The following is a 13,617-nucleotide window of genomic DNA, read 5'->3' as shown; positions in this document are numbered from 1 at the left end:
CCTTTTAACTAACCTGTATTAACAAAGCAACTGGGAATGAATTGCAGAAACTCCAGCCATAACTCATCTTGCTCTGCCTAGGTATAGTGAGCATATAGTAAATACCCCCATCCATGGAGACCCCATGGAACTTACTCTAGGTGCTATCTAATGAGTGAAGGATGAGTTTCAATTCCCCAGCTTAGCTCTTCGATGTTACCTTGGCAAAACTCTATTGGTCAACATTTCCTTTGCTGCAGTACTTAACAGGGGAGAAATAGGGTAGGCAATGAGTGATGGGTGCTGAAATATTCTCCTGCATTAACAAGTTTTCCCACTGAAAACTATTTGGGCCTTAATACAAGTAGATGATGCCCACACACGTTACAGTTCACTCTGCTGCTGGAAGTGCTAAGATGAGGCTTTAACCCATGCACATCCTGACCATTTGTGCCCATTTGATCCACACTGCCTTTTGCAAGCTGAATAAGGAAGTGGACTCCATTGTCCAAGACAAAATTAATCCTCTCCTTTGGCCACCTAAACTCCGATTGCAGTTTCATTAAGAGGTGGTGCTTTGCTGCTATTCCTGTCCTAAACTGTTATGTAGCATTTTTATAATACGTTAAATAGCTGCCACTTTCCATTTCACCCCAGAGGTGAGTAAAGTGATACCTAGAGAAATAAGTGCCCCCAAAATCCCCAGTTCTTGTGACATTACCTGATGTTGCACACTCTAGAACAGCGGTGCCCAAGCTTTTCAGAGTTGTGCCCTATCCGCACCTCCACCTCTCCCCCGAGCTGGGGCCGGGAGCGGGGCCATGGCTTGGGTGGGGGGCGGGGTTGGATAGGATTAAGGGGGCTGAGGCTGTTGCCGCAGGTGGAAGCAGGCCTGGGGCCGAAGCCATGGCTGAAGCTGGGAGTGGGGCAAGGGCTGGGAGTGGAGACAAGGCCCGGAGCAGAGCCACAGCCAGGGCCGCAGTTGGATGTGGGGCCACAGCTGAGGGATAACTCAGTGGTTTGAGCATTGGCCTGCTAAACCCAGGGTTGTGAGTTCAATCCTTAAGGGGGCCATTTAGGGATCTGGGGCAAAAATTGGGAATTGGTCCTGCTTTGAACAGGGGGCTGGACTAGATGATTCCCTGAGGTCCCTTCCAACCCTGAGATTCTATGATTCAAGCCGGGGCTGGGGCTGGAGTAGATTTGGGGGTGGAGCAGGGCTGGGTGGTGCTCCCTCCCTGCCCCCCTTGGGGGCTGGCCCAGGGCCTGCTGCATTCCCCTGAATGTTCCTCCATGACCCGAGGGGAGGGGGTACCCCACAGTTTGGAGACCACTGATCTAGGGTTTAAATACTCATGTAAGCTTCTGAAAACTCCTTTTCTGATTCTCCCCTGAACACATCCCTCGTGTTCCTATTTTAGATCCGTGCAAACTGGGTGCAAAATGCTCTTATTTACGGTTTTTGATATAATTTTGCACTCCTTTTTAAACGATGATACGCAATGTTAAAAGAAACCTCTCTCACATAAATTGCCTTTTCCAGATCTTTCTATTTCCTGCCCCACTTGGAAAACCCTGCAGAATAGCATCTTTACATTTAATTGAGCGGAAGGCAGTTGCAAAATTAACCGTGATCTGAGTTACTAGAAAAAATGCAGCGGTGATGTGGCGCTTCCAAAACATCTTGCTACCATGTGGCAGCCCAATTAGTTTCACTCACTGAGTGGGGCAGGATTCTCCTCCCCCCCTCCCCCCCCAGCAGTGGAACTTGATGGAGCAATCACAAATTCTGGATTTCCCACTGGAATATACCCCTTTCTCCCATGTTCTAGCCATGTCCACCATCAGATAATTAAGATGTTTATCTGCCGTGCCCTGGATAATTTAACCAGTGCCCAAATTCTTAAAACTTTCTATTCCCATCCCATCGGTCTGTCTGCCCTCCACCACTGTACCATGCGTGCACCTTCCATATAAACTCGACAGCAATACAAAAATCTCTACTGCCCTTCATGGCATCTCTGGCACTTCTTTGCTTTTGCAGTGAAGTCCCCTGGTCTTCCATTGTTGCCTCTGGGAAACTGGGTGGTGAGAAATCAGGTGTGATGCATGATAGTGTGTGATGAAAGATGATGTGACAGTGGGGAAGTAGCTGGATCTCTTCATTGTTCATTTTGAGGCTTTTGAGTGTTAGAAATTGTATAAAGGTACAGGGTGTTTTTTAAAAGGCCCCAAGCTGGGATTGAGGAGTTGAGCTGGGTGCTGCCCAAACTTTTTTTCAATACTTGAAAACAAAATGGTTTGTTAGACCCAAAACATTTTAAATTTTTTCTGACTTTTTGGTATGGCCAGCAAAATGAAAACTTAGTTATTCACACCATTCACTCACTTGTAATGCAGGTTCAGGAGACCTGCATGCAATTCAGACTGGAAGTAAGGCATAAATTCTTAACAGTGAGAGTAATTAACCATTGGAACAATTTACCAAGGGTCGCGGTGGATTGTCCATTACAGACGATTTTTAAATCAAGATTGGTTGTTTTTCTAAAAGCTCTCCTCTGGGAATTATTTTGGGGAAGTTCTCTGGCTGGTGTTACACAGAGAGTCAGACTAGATGACCACAATAGTCACTTCTGGCCTTGGAATCCATGAATTCCTGGCTGTGCCACAGACTTCCTGTGTGACCCTGAGCAAGTCACCTAAGCACCTAACTGAGGGTTTTGAAGAGTTCAGCATCTGATGTGCCTAAACGAGAGCTGAGTTCTTGAAAATTTGGCCTCAAATTGGGTGCTGAGCATTTGGAAAATTCTAGCCTTAAATAACTAATGGCAATAGTTCTTTGTCCTTTTTTGCTGAAGGATCTCAAAGCACTTTGCAGATATTAATTAATTAAGCCTCACAGTTCTCCTGTGATGGGTGAGTATTGCCACTGTGTGAAATTTTCAAAAGCCCCTAGTGATTTAGGGGCACAAGTCCCATTGAAAATCAATTGGCTCTGTGCTCTTGGACTCTTTTGAAAATCCTGCAAACTGTTATTAACCCCCTTTCACAGGTGGCAAAGCTAAGACAGACAGTACCTAAATGATATGCCCAAGGTCCCACAGCAAATCTGTGGCAGAGCTAAGTATAGAACTCCGAACCTTTGTCTCTGAGGGCTGGGCGTTAAACACTGGGCCTTGCTTGCCGTCTGCAGGAATTCTATCCAGAGCTTTTCACATTCCCTTGTATCTCTGACATAGTGTCCATCCCCAGACATCACCCGTTTGCTTTCCACTTTCCATTGACAAGTACATGGGCCCCTAAGACACCCCTCTATCAACTTCTCTCTGACACAGCACTGCATGTTACAGCCCTTTGTTTACCATTACTCAGCTGCCTTAACCGCAGACGTTGCCCCAGGGATATTGGTCTGTGATGGAGCTTCCTTTCAAAATCTAAGCAGATGATAAGGAGGACTTGTGGCAACTTAGAGACTAACAAATTTATTTGAGCATAAGCTTTCGTGAGCTACAGCTCACTTCATCGGATGCATTCAGTGGAAAATACAGTGGGGAGATTTATATACACAGAGAACATGAAACAATGGGTGTTACCATACACACTGTAACCAGAGTGATCAGGTAAGGCGAGCTATTATCGGCAGGAGAGTGGGGGAGAAATACCTTTTGTAGTGATATCCTTGCAACAAAGCCCGTTGCCAACTGTGTCCACATATCTATTCAGAGGACACCATCATAGGGCCTAATCACATCAGCCACACCATATATCTATTCAAGGGACACCATCATAGCATGTAACCACATCAGCCACACCATCAAGGGCTCGTTCACCTGCACATCTACCAATGTGATATATGCCATCATGTGCCAGCAATGCCCCTCTGCCATGTACATTGGCCAGACTGGACAGTCTCTACATAAAAGAATAAATGGACACAAATCAGACGTCAAGAATTATAACATTCAAAAACCAGTTGGAGAACACTTCAATTCCTTTGGTCACTCGATTACAGACCTAAAAGTTGCAATTCTTCAACAGAAAAACTTGAAAAACAGACTCCAGCGAGAGACTACTGAATTGGAATTAATTTGCAAACTGGATACAATTAACTTAGGCTTGAATAAAGGCTGGGAGTGGATGGGTCATTACACAAAGTAAAACTATTTCTCCATGTTTATCCCCCCACACACACACACGCACACTGTTCCTTAAACATTCTTGTCAACTGCTGGAAATGGCCCACCTTGATTATCACTACAAAAGGTTTCCCCACCCACACTGTCCTGCTGATAATAGCTCACCTTACCTGATCACTCTGATTACAGTGTGTATGGTAACACCCATTGTTTCATGTTCTCTGTGTATATAAATCTCCCCACTGTATTTTCCACTGAATGCATCTGATGAAGTGAGCTGTAGCTCACGAAAGCTTATGCTCAAATAAATTTGTTAGTCTCTAAGGTGCCACAAGTCCTCCTTTTCTTTTTGCGGATACAGACTAACACAGCTGCTACTCTGAAACCAAGCAGATGATGTCAGCTTTGTCTCATGTTTCTTTTTAAAGACCTCCAGCAGGTTAGAGAGGCCTCACTGGAGCCCAGCTGGGGTGACCCCGTCAGGTTATACCAGTCCAAGTGTTCAGCTATTCATTTTTTAATCCGACTCTTCAGGACTTAACAAACCTGGGTTGGAGCCAGCTTCAGCCAGCATGGCACAGGCCAAGGGAACCCTGATGGTGGGACACCCATTCTGTGGGGGTCTCTGGTCATTCAAGGACCCACCACCACCACCTGCACTCCTCTGAGGGTTGGGCAGCTCTCCAGTGTGTACCCAAAAGTGACTGAGGAGAGGGAATGGGCAGGGTACCAGGGGAATAGCCTGACTCAGCACATCCAGCAGGGAATCTCTGTCACTGTTTAAAGATAGCTGAATTCCCAGGGGAGAGTGACCATGCATCAGGGGCGACTGCCTCCTTGAGTGCAGTGACCCCAAGTGGGACAGAAACCAGTGAATTAAGCCTTCTATCAGTTCCCTCCATGGTGAGGTGAGGCTGGCCAGTCTCTGATCCCCTCAGTACTGAGGTGGTGCTCCCCCGTCAGTCATTCTCCTGCCTTCTCCCTTGGCTTCTTTTTCAAACTGAGGCACCATATTAGTGAGTCTCCAGCCTTGAGGACGAGTTGCTGTTTTTAAAGATCTATGATATATCTTAGTCAGTATCTCTGCTATTTCATCCTTCATTCCCTTCCCAAACCTCCCCTGAACGCCATCTGGTCCCGGTGATTTACTGCCCTTCAGTGCACTTTGGTTTTTTGTTGGCGAATTTATATTTAATTTTTATATCCGTTATCATTCAGGGAGGAAAGGGAAATGCTTTGGGGGCCCAGAGCAAGAATAAAATTGAACATTTTAGTGCATTTCCTTTGTCTGAGAGATTTTGTTTGGTTTTATCTGTACCTTGGCAGGGTTTGTTTTCCCCCTCCAATTTCGAGCATCATTCAGAATAGGCTGCAGTGATTCCAGCAAACTCCCAGGACAGTAAACTACACTCTGATTAACTCCAGGACTGTAAGAACTAGCATCTGCCACTCTCACTACTGGAGTGTATAGTCCTGTTGGTTCTATTGGGACCCCTCTTCACTGAGGTACTGCTCCATGAAAGGGCAGGAGAATCTGGTCCTTAATGCAGCTATTTGCATGTGAAGTTGGGGATTATATACAATAGAGGCAGGTTTTTCTTCTCAGGTCTTCTCTCAGGCTTGATCATGGTGATTGCCTCCTATGTCATCTTGTATTTTATAGGTGTGCTTGTGAGGTAAATTGAATTTGGTTGCAGCATGAATGATGCTTTGCACCTTCCATCCAAGGATCCCAGCCCATTTTACAAACCTTATCTGAGTCTAACTCCATAGTGCAGGAGGCACAAAGAGGTGCAGCCAAAGTCATCTACTAAGTCAGTGGTAGAACCAGGGAAGGAACTCACATCTCCAGAGGCCCCTTTCTGTGGCTTCAACACCCAGCTGTCCCTCTTCCATCACATGTTTTCACATTCACACATGCTCCTTTTGGACTTTTCCCTATTTGTGAGGGGAGAATTTCAAAGGATTGGAAGTTTGCCTCAGATTAGGAGGTCCCATGGGTTTGCTTGCTTAATTTTCTGATCTAGGGAGGAAGGATGAAGTGGTTCAGCTCTTCATCCAAAATACCAATAGAACCTGCCTCTCATCCCTCCCCTTCCTCAACCTAATCCCGTAATTCTCTGCACTTCTGGGTTCTACCCTGGAGTGGAAGCAGGAAATGCCCCAACCTTCCTGTGAAAGCCTGTTCTCATGACATTTCTACCCTGCTGTTGCAGAGCTCAGGGGTTTAGATAATCATGCAAGCTTCTGAGAGGTCTTGCCAACCCATGGAAAGGTCCAGCTAATATGAATGATGGGCTTAACCCAGCTGACGTTGACAACAGCATGGCCACTGACTTCAAAGAGAGCAATATTGGACCCTATGGGTACCTGCAAATTCATAAAGCACTTCACTGTGTCCTTTAGGATGGAAGAAAGTGCTGCTATATGGAAAAATTACCTGATCTATAGCCTCAATCAATGTGGAGGCTCCATCACATACAGCTCTGAACCACTGGGCAGCTGAAGATTATTTTCTTTAGTTTGCAGTGGGATTCTAGCTCATTAAATAGGTGCAAACTCTTTATCGGTGAAAGCCCAGCAGGTTGTTACCCTGTCTCCCTTTAACATCAGCAATTTGGACCTTCTGCAGTTTGGCTGCACGTCAGAGTCTGGATGGAGTCTCTAATTAGCAAGGAGCAAGGCAGGTTTCTCATCTGGCAAACCAGACTAATGAACTGACCTTCCACTTTAACATTTGTCATCATTGACAGGGCCCTGTCCACACCTGCTGGTTTTCCATCAGGCAGTTTGGCTACCTGGATATCTTATAAACAATGTGAACAATTTTATCTGGAGTTGAATGAAAAAGTTAGTAGCCGGGGACGGTTATTTGGGGAATCTTTACGCATTTGGGGATTATGGGAAGAGAGCACTGGTGCTGATTTAATCCCTGCATTTGTACCTCTTCACTTCGCTAATCCCAGACAAAGCAGATCTGATGGGTGGGGACAAGAGAACTAATTCGATATTTTTATATAGTGAGTGAGGCACTGGACTGAGAGTCAGGAGAACTGGATTCGGTTCTTGGCTCAGCCACTGATCTGCTGTGTGACCTTAGACAAGACACTCAGTCTCTCTGTTTCCCCTCTCACCCTTTGTGTGCCTTGTCTATTTAGACTGCAGCTCCCTGAGGCAAGGGCTGTATCTTCCTACGTATTAACGCCGCACATAGCCCAGTGGGGCCCCGATCTCGGTCGCGGCCTGTATGCGCTCCCGGAACACAAATACCTAAGCTCCTCACTTGGATGCACCTCAGAAAGGGCTTGCTTTGAGTTTGGTTCTGTGAGGGTGAGATTTTGGTGCCGGGGTGGGTCTCGCTTTTTAGAAACCGTTTTGCCCATCTCTGTCATAAAAAAAAAAACATTATCTGCTCTGCTTGAGCACAAGGGAAACTTGCGCAAGAGGAACGCAATGTGTGAGGGCAATGGGGAAGTAGCTGCCATGCTCTGTAGCTCTGAGGGTGTCCCTCCAGAGCAAGTTGTGGGCCTGTGATTTCCTGCAGGTGCAGCTATTGGCTGTAGAATTCTTCACCTGATGTCTCCAGTAAGAACTCCCCAGTCTAGGTATTTCTTCTCATGCCTCCAAAGGGGAGAATCAGTTGCATCATGGGAGATGCAGTCCAGCAGAGAGCCCAACCCACAGGACAGAATGGGGGCACAAGGCACCTGAACTAAAACTCCCATCAAGCACCCAGCAGCTCAGGCAGACACGGATTAATATTGCAGTGACCTGAAGCAAAATGCTTCAATTCAATTCAGCCACCCAAATTTCTGTGATTTGGGTCAACCTTACACAAAATTTTAATTTTGATTTCTCACCAGGAAAATCGATAATTTCAGCAAAATTTTACTGTGGGAAAAACTTCAATTTTAGCAGAAAGCACTTTTCCCTGTGGGGAAAAAAAAGTTTTGGTGGAAAATTCCTGCCCGGCTCCAGTAATCAGTTAACATGACCTCTACACATGAATTCACTTAAAATGGTGTGTTCAGTGGTATTTCCCCACAACAAGGCACTCTCACTCAACTACCCACCGTGTTCTCACTGTGTGTATAATCCATGCGAACACAATGTAGCTGTATGTCCTCCCTGGTAAGAGCTAGTCCTTTAGACTACGAAGCTCATGCTTTGGGATCCAAAAATCCTGGATCACTGCAGGCGACACAACCAGCAGCAGGCATTGTTAAATGCATTTAATTCAACTGCAGTATATGCCGGCCCTGTCTGCTGTCCCTTGTCTGCTGAGGATTACAAAGTGTTGGATTATCCTCTTACCACAACAGGCAACAATTTGTGTTTCCTGATTCTTGTAGGTCGGAGCCGAGTCCATAAAGGGATACCTTGCCTGCTCCCGGACTGGTGACAGGAAGGATTAACCTACACAGACGCCAGACACCATTCCCGGTGAGCAACCGATCATATCTTCTGTTACACTTCAGAATCAAACGAGTGTTATCTGAGAATGTTTGCATTCTCCTGCTGACATTGTGCTGGGGAAACTGGAGGGGCCAAATGGTGGTACTCAAGGGGGGATTTAACCAGGTTTCTAGATCTGTGGTAACAACTGGTTGCCTTGATGTAAGCATCCCCGAGACCTCTGGTTACTCTAGGGCTAGAGTGTGGTTCTGACCGGCATGGTGCCCAGGGACTAGGCACAATGGAAATACTGGCGCTCAGGGGGAGCCAGAACACTGAAGGGCTAGTGCCGTTGCCCAAGAGGATGACAGGGATAGATCAAAGCCTTGCTCTGGTGTCTCTGCACTGTCCAGCAGAGCAAACTCTGCGTCCTTTCAAACAGTGGTAGAAGGGCTGCACTCCCTCTGTGTTTCCTGGAGCTCTGGTGGGGCCATGCCAGGCTGAGACACTGCCTCTGGCTCCCCGTGCTCCCACTGGAGCAAGGCAGCTCCACCATCCCTCAAATTTTAAAGGAGCCCTTAGCATTTAGGGCAATAAATAATTCAGCAATAAGGACCATCAGGAAGGGCATTTCCAGGATGTTAATGACTGACGCAAAACCAGTGATTAAGGGTATTCCTTCAGTGCAGACTTAGCTCAGGTGATGGGCACCTGGGCCACCCTAACCCGGGTGTGAGCTGCCACACTGCAACAACCTGCCACTCTGCAATGCCCTACCACAGTTATTCTGTCCTCACTGGCGCTGTGCTCACCCATGGGCGACACTAGGATTTCTGGGGGCAACCCCCAGGGTTCTTTGTGCTGCAGTAAACTGAGCTGCTCTAGTGAATGGTGGGAGACTCTGTCCGTCCTTCTGGTCACGCAGGGGGAATTGTGGGAAGGCAGTGGAGGGTTATCAGCACTCGAGTGATGTAGCCTGCATGCTCTCCCCCACTGCAGAGTGAGTGGGTTACCAGCCTGAGTGAAAGCAACACCTGAGCTCTAGCCTGCACACCCAGCTGGGCAAGGCTAGGTTGGAAGCACCGTCACAGGGGGGTAAGAGGGTTTTGTGTGTGGATGGCAGGAGGGTTCGGAGCAACACCTGGGTAGAAGCCCAGGAAATGCTGATCCTGGGGTCATTGTCACTATGGGAACTGGAGGGCAAACTCCTGAATGCTCCCTCAGGGTTTTTTAGACCTTACTACTCAGACAAAGCTGCCCGTGAGGGTCTTTCATTGGGTAAACTCTCATTGTCTTTGTTGGGAGTTTTGTGTCTGTAAAAACTTGGAAAGAACTCCAGGGTTTGATCCATTCAGAGATTTGCTTGAATAGGGACTGAATGAAGACTTCAGGATCTACTCCAAAGCAACTATATTTGTGTATGCTGAGTACATGGCACTGCATGTTAACATGGCTGCGGTGTTATATTTGTAGCAGTGGCCTTTTCCCTTATTGCATGGTTGGGGTTTATGATCGTGATGAAAGGACCTCAAAATCTTCACATGTTCAGTTCAGATAAGCCCCCGAAAGTTCAGCTGCATCTCTGGGAGTCTTGAATCTTCTAAACATGGGAACAGTGAAATTCTGGTACCACTGGCTTCTGTTTGAGATGGCCATAGAACAAAAGAAACTTTTTTGTCTTGGAATACCAAGGTTCTCACACTCCTGACCCCATGCAGAAATACAGAGGTCCACGAAACTGAAAACGAACCAAGGAACAAAAAGTCATCCAAACTTTTGCAAACCTGAAATGCGGATCAGAGAATTGAGTCTGAGGGGGAAGGTTTAGAACTGTTCTTATTTTAGCTGAATCAGTTTCTGCTTCCAGGTTAATAGAAACTCCCTTTTCCCCATACTATTAATGAAAAAGTCTTGACACAAAATAGAACTGAAAAGTTCCATTATATAGGCAGAGTAAACAAATGGCGTAAAAGAAGACCCTATTCTTCATGGATAAGGGAAATACTGTGGTGTAATTAGGCTTCAGTATGAAAATTTAAATGAGAGGATTCAGCAGCCTGGAAGGAAAGGGTAAGAATCTTTTTGTAAATATCACTACCAGCAGTTATTTAAGTTCAGTGTGACCATGTGTGCAATGAACACCCTAGTGCCTTATGGAGCTTCATTTTTCTTCACAGTATCTACTGTGTCCGGCCACTGTTCTTCTGTGCCCTGACACTGCTGAGCTTCGTAACTGAGAAGAATGGCTTTTGTCATTCTTGAGCGATGTCAGCACAAAAATCTCAGGACCTGAATGCAGCAGATCTTTGAACTGCAGAGCCCTTACCGTCCGTCGGCCTGCTGAGTTCCTGAACTCTGCGGGAAGGGGGCAGCTCTCCTGCTGCAGAGGCTGGTGTCTCTTTCATTTCTCACTCCCCAAATAGAATTCAGAGGTAGTGAAACAAGAGTTCACTCTAGACAGGCTCACGACAATGCCGTTATTCTGGCAATCTGGGAAGGGCAATGAAAATGCTCATTATTTGGAGTGTCCAGAAAGTGTTGTGAAACTACCCGCTATTCTGGCGAGTCAGAGAAGGGGCCAGAATCCCTGTTGTTCTGGCCATCAGCACTGGCTGTGAAAACGTCCATTAGCTGGTTGTGTGGATTGGAATAGTTCTCATACTGCCAGTGTTGAAGTTTCCCCGGTGAGAGTGGATGGATGAAACTCGGTCTCCCCTCTCGGAAACCAACAGTGTCTGTGAGCTCCACCACGGGGTCTAGCTGCAAATTAATCCAGACTCTAATCACTTGTTCAGGTCAGTTATTAGCCAGGGCTGTCCCTGTCCTTTCAGGATTAGTACAAAGCACTCCATAGTACTATAAGCTGTGGCCCGCCGGTGACCTTCTTAGCCCCCGAGTGGGCGAGGGAAAGAAGGGGTGTAACGTGTTTCCGTATTTGGAAACGACAAGGTGTGTGTGTGGCGGGGGGAAATGGCAAGTATCAACATTTTGAATGTATGTAGCAGACTCTGCCTGCAGTTGGCAATGAGATATTTCGGTTACTGATTATAGTAAGACTTGTGGCTGAGGTTGTGTGATTTCAACATAAGAGTTAATGGAGTTGTGTGATGGAGTCAAGAAAAGCTTAACTGTACGGACGAATTATTCTTCTGGGCCTATGAGATCTTTGTCAAGGAAAGGAATGTGCAGTAGGATAACAGATATATTTGGAGTGACTACAAAGCTGTAATTCACTCCCAGGGCTCCACTGATGTCATAAACCACGAGAACACGACTTCAGCACTTTAGGAATGGAAGCACTGAGCAAAGCCTTGAGAGTGAATTTAGCCTAATATCGACTCCTCGGCTATCAGTTGCTATTTAAAAGGCTCACTTTGCAACTTTAACTTTTCAACATGAGATAGGCAAGTGCTTTGTACTTTGGCCTGTTGGCAGCTGGCGGGTACTCTCCATCTACCCAGTTCTCTGTTTCACTCTACATGATTATAATCAGCTGATATGATATCACAGTGTGATGCTGGATTACTGTACGGTTTTGGGTGCGTCTGATGGGGAAGTTGGGGAGTGTCTTTCAATCTGTCCCCATTTAATTTTTATCAATCCACATTGTCTGATACTGTGACATCACTTCCAGAAGCCAGGCTAACGAGGGAGGAGCTGTGCTTCCCACATGCAGCTAATGACAACTGTTATTGTTGTTAGACCAGGAGGTTAGGATCCCAATGTGCTGTTACTGGCTCTGCCACTGTTTCCCTTTGTGACCTTGGGGAAATCACTCAATCTCTTTGTGCCCTTCTGTCTGTAAACTGGGGGTATTAATAATACAGTCTTCAGGTTCTTGTGGTGCCGTACCATGCTTTAGAAAGCACAATGGAAAAATAAACAAAAACCAACAAATAATCAAAATCACCCTCAGAAAATTCAAAATAAATAAAACAAATTATGTGGTTCTGTTCAGGACGAAAGGGCACAAACAGGATAAAGGTCTGCCGAGTCCAATGGTATATTCTGCAATGTCTACAGCACATAATAATAATAATAATTAATGTATATTATGGTAACACCCAAACATTCCAACTAAAATGGGGTTGCCCTTGTATTGACTGCCGCACAAACATGGACGAGATAGGCCCTAGGTAGGAGAACTTACAGATACTGATGGAAGAGGGGAAGTGGTTAGGGCCTGAGGCTGGCATGCTGGCGACCTGGGTTCAACTCATCAGGCTTCCTGTCTGGCCTTGGGCAAGTCACTGTGTGCCACAGTTCTGCACCTGCAAAGAGAAGCTCATGATGCTTCTGTACTTGAGGTGATTGGGAGGTTAGATAGGTTAAAATGCTCATGTGTTCTGGTAATGGTGACCATAACAGTACCTTAGCTAGGTGCCTTTTGGCTGAATAATTTGACTAATGTGCTGTTATTTCTCGTTCTGGAATCAAGGTGGAGAGATTTCATTTGTCATAAGATCATGATTAATGTTTAGAAATAGCCCTAGCCCTGAAATATTTCAGACTAATCTTCTTTTGCCCTGCCTTCTCTCAAAATTTATATTATCCAAGTTCAGGTTCCCCAGACACTTTCAAAAAACATAATTCTAAGCATATATAATTCTGTCTGCTAGGAGGGCATGGGGAATCTGAACTTGTATAACACATATTATGAGAGAAGACAGGGAAGCAGATGATTAGTTGGAAACATTTAAGTTTCAGGGCTTCCTTAACACCTAATTCGCTATCTGATTTTATATAAAATATACTGTGGAGAGCTGGATTTTCAAAATGCTCACTATTGACTTCAGTGGGAGCAGAGTTAGTCCAGTCCTGAGTGTTTTTGGAGATCCCACTGTGTACCTATGAAGGTCAGTGTTCGTCACATTTCCTATTTCATCCCACTGAAGACCAACTTCTGGTCTTAGAATTGTTGTCATTGTTCCCTAGGGTTGGAGGCCAAAGTCCTTTGCAGAAAAAACAAAGGATTTGGATTTTGTTTGGGGGGGTCTTAGGCTTTCTACTGTCCCAAGGTAAGGTGCCATTGCCTGAGCACGCTGATAAGGCTGGTGAAAACAGAACAACATATTTCTGTATTTCCTTTAGCTCTTTGGGGCGGGGG

The 13,617-nt window shown here is 45.9% G+C and overlaps 1 protein-coding gene across 5 annotated transcripts in view; it reads left to right on the top strand.

Annotated features, from left to right (window-relative positions):
- Positions 1-13,617, top strand: part of RALY (RALY heterogeneous nuclear ribonucleoprotein) — a 277,011-nt gene that overhangs the window by 77,773 nt on the left and 185,621 nt on the right. For 3 of the 5 annotated variants that reach the window (XM_084645717.1, XM_084645720.1, XM_084645716.1), the window contains exon 2: positions 8,468-8,558. The exons of the other annotated variants lie outside the window; for them this stretch is intronic. The gene's annotated coding sequence lies outside the window, so the exon portion shown is untranslated. The remainder of the gene's footprint in view (positions 1-8,467; positions 8,559-13,617) is intronic. 5 annotated transcript variants of the gene reach the window in all.

Source organism: Lepidochelys olivacea (genome assembly GCF_965140295.1).
Source record: "Lepidochelys olivacea isolate rLepOli2 genome assembly, chromosome: 13".
NCBI classification, from domain to species: Eukaryota; Metazoa; Chordata; order Testudines; family Cheloniidae; genus Lepidochelys; species Lepidochelys olivacea.
The sequence above is the reverse complement of the archived record's forward strand: the minus strand, read 5'-3'. Positions and strand labels throughout refer to the sequence as shown.